Source organism: Symphalangus syndactylus, chromosome 5 (genome assembly GCF_028878055.3).
Source record: "Symphalangus syndactylus isolate Jambi chromosome 5, NHGRI_mSymSyn1-v2.1_pri, whole genome shotgun sequence".
NCBI lineage: Eukaryota > Metazoa > Chordata > Mammalia > Primates > Hylobatidae > Symphalangus > Symphalangus syndactylus.
This window is the reverse complement of record NC_072427.2, coordinates 22,878,018-22,885,693: the sequence shown is the minus strand read 5'-3', so window position 1 is coordinate 22,885,693 and position 7,676 is coordinate 22,878,018.

Sequence of the window (7,676 nt, the reverse complement as noted above, 5' to 3'; positions counted from 1 at the left end):
CTATCGTGCTTTTCATATCCATTTACATTGTGTCATTTTACATTGCCAGCAGTGTATGAAAATTTCAGTTACTCCATTTCCTATCCAGTACTTGGTATGGTAAATCTTTCCCATTTTTGCAATTTTGGTAGGTGTGAGGGTTAACTTGTGATTTTAATTTGCATTTTTCTGATGATGATTAGTGATGTTGCACACTTTTTCACATGCTTAGTGAACATTTATATCTTCTTTTGTGACGTGTCTCTCCAAATCTTTTGACCATTTTAAATTGCTTATTATGAGAATTCTGTATAAATTTGGTACAGAAGTCTATTGTCCCTGATACGGTTTGTCTGTGTCCCCACACAAATCGCATCTTGAATTATAGTTCCCATAATCCCTACGTGTCATGGGACTCAGTGGGAGGTAATTGAATCATGGGGGTGCTTACCCTCATGCTTTTCTTATGACAGTGAGTTCTCACAAGATCTGATGGTTTTATAAGCGGCTTTTCCCCGACCTTCGCTCATACTTCTCCTTCCTGCCACCATTTGAAGGACATGTTTGCTTCCCCTTCCACCATGATTGTGAGTTTCCTGAGGCCTTGCCAGTCCTGTGGAAATGTGAGTCAACTAAACCTCTTTCCTTTATAAATTATCCAGTCTCTGGCAGTTCTTTATAGCAGTGTGAGTACAGACTAATACATTAAATTGGTACTGCAGAAAGTGGGGTGCTTCTGCACACCCCTACAAGGCAAGCTATCTAACGATGTGCTTAGAAGCTCCAGAGTAGAAACCTCTTCCACCAGGAGATTGCCTCTAGAGACAACAGTCAACTTACAATACCAAAAAATGTAGAAGCAATTTTGGAACTGGGTAACAGGCAGAGGCTGGAACAGTTTGGAGGGCTCAGAAGATGACAGGAAAATGTGGGAAAGTTTGGAACTTCCTAGAGACTTGTTGAATGGCTTTGACCAAAATGCTGATAGTGATATGGACAATGAAGTCCGGGCTGAGGTGGCCTTGGAGATGAGGACCTTTTTGGGAACTGAAATAAAAGTGATTCTTGCTATGCTTTAGCAAAGAGACTGGTGGCATTTTACCCCTGCCCTAGAGATCTGTGGAACTTTAAACTTGAGAGAGATGATTTAGTATATCTAGTGGAAGAAATTTCTAAGTGGCAAAACGTTCAAGAGGAAGCAGAGCATGAAAGTTTGGAAACTTTGCAGCCTGACAATACAATAGAAAAGAAAAATCCATTTTCTGGGGAGAAATTCAAGCCACCTTCAGAAATTTGTATAAGCAATAAGGAGCCGAATGTTAATCACCAAGACAATGGGGATAATGTCTCCAGGGCATGTCAGAGATCTTCATGGCAGCCCCTCCCATCACAGGCCCATCACAGGCCCAGAGGCCTCGGAGAGAGAAATGGTTTCATGGGCTAGGCCCAGGGCCCCTCTGCTCTATGCAACCTCAGGATGTGATGCCCTGAGTTCCAGCTGCTTCAGCTCCAGCTGTGGCTAAAGGGTGCCAAGGTAGAGCTCAGGGTGTTGCTTCAGAGGGTGCAAGCCCCAACCCTTGGTGGCTTACACATGGTGTTGGGCCTGGGGTGCACAGAAGTCAAGAGTTGAGGTTTGGGAACCTCCACCTAGATTTTAGAGGAAGTATGGAACCCCCTGGCTGTCCAGGCATAAGTACACCGCAGGGATGGGGCTCTCATGGAGAACCTCTGCTAGGGCAGGGCAAAAGGGAAATGTGGAGTTGGAGCCCCCACACAGAGTCCCCACTGAGTCACTGCCTAGTGGAGGTGTGAGAAGAGGACCGCCATTCTCCAGACCCCAGAATCCACTGACAGCTTGCACCATGCACCTGGAAAAGCTGCAGACACTCAATGCCAGCTGTGAAAGTAGCCAGGAGGGGTGCTATACCCTGAAAAGCCACAAGGATGGAGCTGCCCAAGGCTGTGGGAGCCCACCTCTTGCATCAGTGTGATTTGGATGTGAGACATGGAATCAAATGAGATCATTTTGGAACTTTAAGATTTAATGACTGCCCTGTTGGATTTTGGACTTGCATTGATCCTTTAGCCCCTTTGTTTTGGCCTATTTATCTCATTTGGAACAGGCGTATTTACCCAATGCCTATACCCATTAGTTACTAGGAAGTAACTAACTTGTTTTTATTTTGCAGGATCATAGGTGAAAGGGACTTGCCTTGTCTCAAATGAGACTTTGGACTTGGACTTTTGAGTTAATGCTGGAATGCCGTAAGACTTTGGGGGACTGTTGGAAGGGTATGATTGTGGTTTGAGCTGTGAAGACTTGAGATTTGGGAAGGGGCCAGGGGCAGAATGGTATGGTTTGGCTGTGTTCCCACCCAAATCTCATCTTGGATTGTAGTTCCCATACTGCCCACGTGTCTTGGGAGGGACCAAGTAGGAGGTAATTGAATTATGGAGGCAGTTACCCTCATGCTGTTCTCATGATAGTGAGTGAGTTCTCTCAGCATCTGATGGTTTTATAAGGGGTTTTCCCCCGCTTTGCTCATAGTTCTTCCTGCAGCCATGTGAAGAAGGACATGTTTGTTTCCCCTTCCGCCATGAGTGTAAGTTTCCTGAGGCCTCCCCAGCCCTCAGGAACTGTGAGTCAATTAAACCTCTTTCCTTTATAAATTACCCAGTCTTGGGCAGTTCTTTACAGCGGCATGAAAACATACTAATACAGTCACAGATATGTATTATGAATGTTTTTTCCCATCTATCTTTTTATTTTTCTAATGTATCTTTCTTTAGAGGAGCAGAAATGTTTAATTTTAATGAAGTCCAATTGATCAATTTTATCTTTTGGGGTTAGTGCTTTTTATGGCCTAAGAAATTATGAAGATATTTTCCTATTGTATTAGTCCATTCTCACATGCTAATAAATCATACCTGAGACTGCGTAATTTATAAAGGAAAGAGATTTAATTGACTCACAGTTCCACATGGCTGGGAAGGCCTCACAATCATGGCGGAATGCAAATCAGGAAGTCAGTCTTACATGGTGGCAGGCCAGAGAGCATGTGCAGGGGAACTTCTTTTTATAAAAACATCAGATCTTGTGAGACTTATTTACTTCATGTGAAGAGCATGGGAAAGACCCAACCCTATGATTCAATTACCTCCCACTGGGTCCCTCCCATGACATGTGGAAATTATGGAAGCTACAGTTTAACATGAGATTTGGCTGGGGACACAGCCAAACCATATCACCTATATTTTCTTCCAAAAGCTTTAAGATTTTAGCCTGTATGTCTAGGTCTATGATACTTTATTTATTTATCTATTTATTTACTTATTTATTTATTTGAGACAGGGTCTTGCTCTGGCATCCAGGCTGGAGTGTAGTGTTGTGATAATAGCTCACTGCAGCCTCAAACTCTTGGGCTCAAGTGATCCTCCTACCTAAACCTCCTAAGTAGCTAGTACTACAGGTGCATGCCACCATACCTGGATAATTTTTAACTTTTTTGTAGGTATGGGATCTCACTGTATTGGCCAGCCTGGTCTTGAACTCCTGGCCTGAAGTGATCCTCCTGCCTTGGACTCCCAAAGTGCTGGGTTTACAGGCATTAGCCACTGCACCCAGGCTATGATACATTTTGAAATAATTTTTATGTATGGTATGAAGTAAAGGTTGAGGTTTATTTTTAGTTTGCAGAAAACAACTTTTATTTCCCCACTGAATTACCTGAGTACCTTTGTTGGAAATAAATTGACCGTGCTTTTACATGTAAGTCTATTTGTAGACTCTTTGGTTCCACTGAACTATGTAACATAATGCTAATTCCACACTGATTTGATGACTCTATTTTACACATCAGATAGTATAAGTTGTCTAACTTTGTTCTTCTCTTTGTTTTGGCTATTCTAGGACTTTTGTATTTCTGTATAATTTTAGAATAAGCTGGTCAATTTTGACAAAAAGCGCTGTTGGGATTTTTATTTGAATTACATTGAATGTATATATCAATTTAGCAAGAATGGATAGTTTAACAATATATAGTACATCTGCATTTATTTAGGTCTTTGTTTTTTACATACAATGTTTTGTAGTTTTCAGTATAAAAGTCTTGCATATCTTTTGTTAAAATACTTTGTAAGTATTTTGTACTTTCTGAAGGCATTGTAAATGGCACTGCTTTTTATAGTTTTAATATTAAATGCTATATTTAATAATTGTTCCTGGTACATAGAAACATAATTGATTTTTGTATGTTGACTTTCTAGCCCATGACCTTCGTAAATTTGCTTATAAATTCTATTAGTTTTTTGGTTTGTTTTTTTTTAACAGATTCTTGGGATTTTCTACATGTTCTCTCTTGTTTTCTGCACATAAACACAGTTTTATTTCTTGCTTTTCTTTTGTTTTTGTTTTTTAGACTGAGTCTCGCTCTGTCACCCAGGGTAGAGAGCAGTGAATGGCATGATCTCGGCTCACTATATTCTCCACCTCCCAGGTTCAAGCAATTCTCCTGCCTCAGCTTCCTGAGTAGCTGGGATTACAGGCACCTGCCACCACGCATAGCTAATTTTTGTATTTTTAGTAGAAATAGGGTTTCACCATGTTGGCCAAGCTGGTCTCGGACTCCTGACCTCATGTGATCCACCTACGTTGGCCTCCCAAAGCGCTGGGATTACAGATGTGAGCCACCACGCTCAGCCTATTTCTTGCTTTATAGTCATTACTCCATGTATTGCTTTTTCTTGCTTTATCACACTGATGTAAACTTAAAAAGCAGTTATAAAGAATATGTCTTTTATATATATTCCTTTTTCTCTTTCATATAGGTGTATTTTGGCCTCTGAAAACTTGAGTCTTCTCTGAAGTGTTACATGTTCCTCATCTTCATTCTCCAGAATTGGAGAAATACCTCTCCCCATTCTTCTAGTTTCTGTGAGGGATTTTCTCTAAACATTTCTGGCTAGTTGGATAGGTGGATGGAATTACCTGACTTGTGAGTTGGCTTAGAAACTGGGCATGTGTATCATAGCCCCCTCTCCCACTTAGAAGCTGGGCAGCCTGCAGAAAATGTGTGTTTGAGTGCCCTGAACCCTGTGGTAAGCTCAGTGTTATAGGCTCTGTCCCTGTAGCAAGAGATTGTGGTAGTTCAGCTATTTTTGGAATAGGTAGGTGTATCTGATTACTTTGGGGTTCATTTAGTAGATTCTATAGGCTCTCATCCTAAGTGGCATACTATAACTTAACATTTTACAGCTCAGATCATATATTGACTGTCATTTGTTCTAATCCTTGTTTTATGCCTCAGTTTGTTTAGAACTCAGATGAAAAAGAGGGGTGGCTTTATTGGAACAAGACACTCACAGTCAGTACTTCCCTATTTTATCGCCCAGTATTGCCTAAGGCACCATCCTCTGTTTATCTAAAGACTTTTTCTCAATCATGGATGTACCTTAGGATCATTTGGGGGGCTTTAAAAACATATCAAGGCCCAAGGCCCTAGCCTATCCCTAGTAAATTAAATCAAAATGTAGAGGTTAGGACCAGACATACCATTAAAAAAAAAGTTGTCTAGATTCTAATGAACAGGAAGATCTGAGAACCACTCATCTAAACCATTTAAACTATTCTGCAGTGCTTCTGTCTCTACTTTAGATCCTTGAATAGTTTTTGGGTCACCCTAATTTCCAACACTAGGACATATGAAATACAGCCTTTTTACTAGTTAAGTAGAACATCCCTTTTCTTTTTTTTTTTTTTTTTTTGAGATGGCATCTTGCTCTGTTGCCCAGTCTGGACTGCAGTGGTGCAATCTCGGCTCACTGCAAGCTCTGCCTCCCGGGTTCAAGCCATTCTCCTGCCTCAGCCTCCCGAGTAGCTGGGACTACAGGCACCTGCCACCACGCCTGGCTAATTTTTTGTATTTTTAGTAGAGATAGGGTTTCACCACGTTAGCCAGGATGGTCTTTATCTGCTGACCTCGTGATCCGCCCGCCCCGGCCTCCCAAAGTGCTGGGATTACAGGGCATGAGCCACCGTGCCCAGCCCCTTTTCTTTTTATCTGATAATAAAGTCCACCACATTTCTATAGGTAAAGCTGTAATCTGCATCTTCAGGACTGATAAGTATAATTAGTATGTGGGAGAACTAGAGCCACAGAAGGAATGTTGATACAGAAAGGTCATGATATTTCTGGATCAACCTGCCTTAGACCTGGATGAAAATCAGTGTTTATCATCCAGAAGAGCCTAACTGTTGATGGGCCTAACTGACAATTGTTGAGGGCCTAACTGACAAAACACAATAGAGGGAGTAAAAATTGCTCAACTTGTATCGTGTTTGACAGCTGAACACAGAAGCTATTCCAAAGTGGGCCTTAATGGAAATTACAGAAAGCTGTCAAGGACAAAGGGACAAGTGCCACATGCTAATGTCCAAAAACACATGCCCTAGTCCCACTGTGAGCCTCTACCAAGTGCTACTCTAATCCCTGAATTCCCTCCTACTTCATTGTCAAAGTTTCTGCACAAACATGCCAGTTGTTAGCATTTAACAAGGCCCCAATTAAGAACCAACTGAGAAGTAAGGCAAAAGATAAGAAATCTGGAAACCAAAATATCACCTTATTCCTGGAGAAGCCAATACTGGAAAATGTGACTCAGATCTCCAGGCAAACGGGCTTCCATATTCTGAACCTCAGAAACAGGCAGACTTACCCCCCCCAGTCATAAAAGGCTTCCGACCACCCCTGGCTTCACCCACAGAGCAGAATCTTTATCACTAAAGTCATGGCGTGGTCAGGAGTGATTCAGAACATGAGCTGTGCAGTTAGAGAAGAAGAGGAGAGGAAGTGACTGGTTGGTACATGATGCTCTCTCTAAACCAATGAATCAGATTGTTACTTCTTCTGCTCCGGGATAGAGTTAGTGGGAGATGGGGAGAAGCAGGAGTCTTGCGGTAATGGAGATCTTTAGGAGAAAAATCTGGGACCTCTTAATGGTAAGAAAAAAAGTGAAAGTCACACAGTGTTAAAAAACAAAATATTGGTTGGGTGCAGTAGCTCATGCCTGTAATCCCAGCACTTTGGGAGGCCAACACGCGCAGATCACCTGAGGTCAGGAGTTCAAGGCCAGCCTGGCCAACATGGCGAAACCCCGTCTCTACTAAAAATATAAAAATTAGCCAGGTATGGTGGTGGGTGCCTGTAATCCCAGCTACTTGGGAGGCTGAGACAGCAGAATCGTTTGAACCCAGGAGGCAGAGGTTGCAGTGAGCCAAGATCGTGCCACTGCACTCCAGCCTGGGTGACAGAGCAAGACCCCATCTCAAAAAACAAAGAAACAAAAAAATTAATTCCAACAGAAATAAGTTTAAAATTTAAGAAAAATAAATTTTAAGTGATAGAAATAAAGGCTAAAATTAGTCGTTATATATAGCTAAAGAGGAGAAAAAATGGATAAAATCCCAATAAAATGACTTAAAATAAAAAAATAACAGTAGATAAGCTATAAAAATAAAATACAAAATTGAAATTTAGGTAGTTACGTAAAAGAGAACAGAGGGAAAAAATGCTGGAATCAAACTTGGAATAATTATATAACCACAACAGCAAATGGAAAATTCTACATTCCCGGGGAAGAATTTGACTGGCCTTCTCTGGTTTGGCTGCATGTCCTTGGTCCAATTAGCTGTGGCCAGT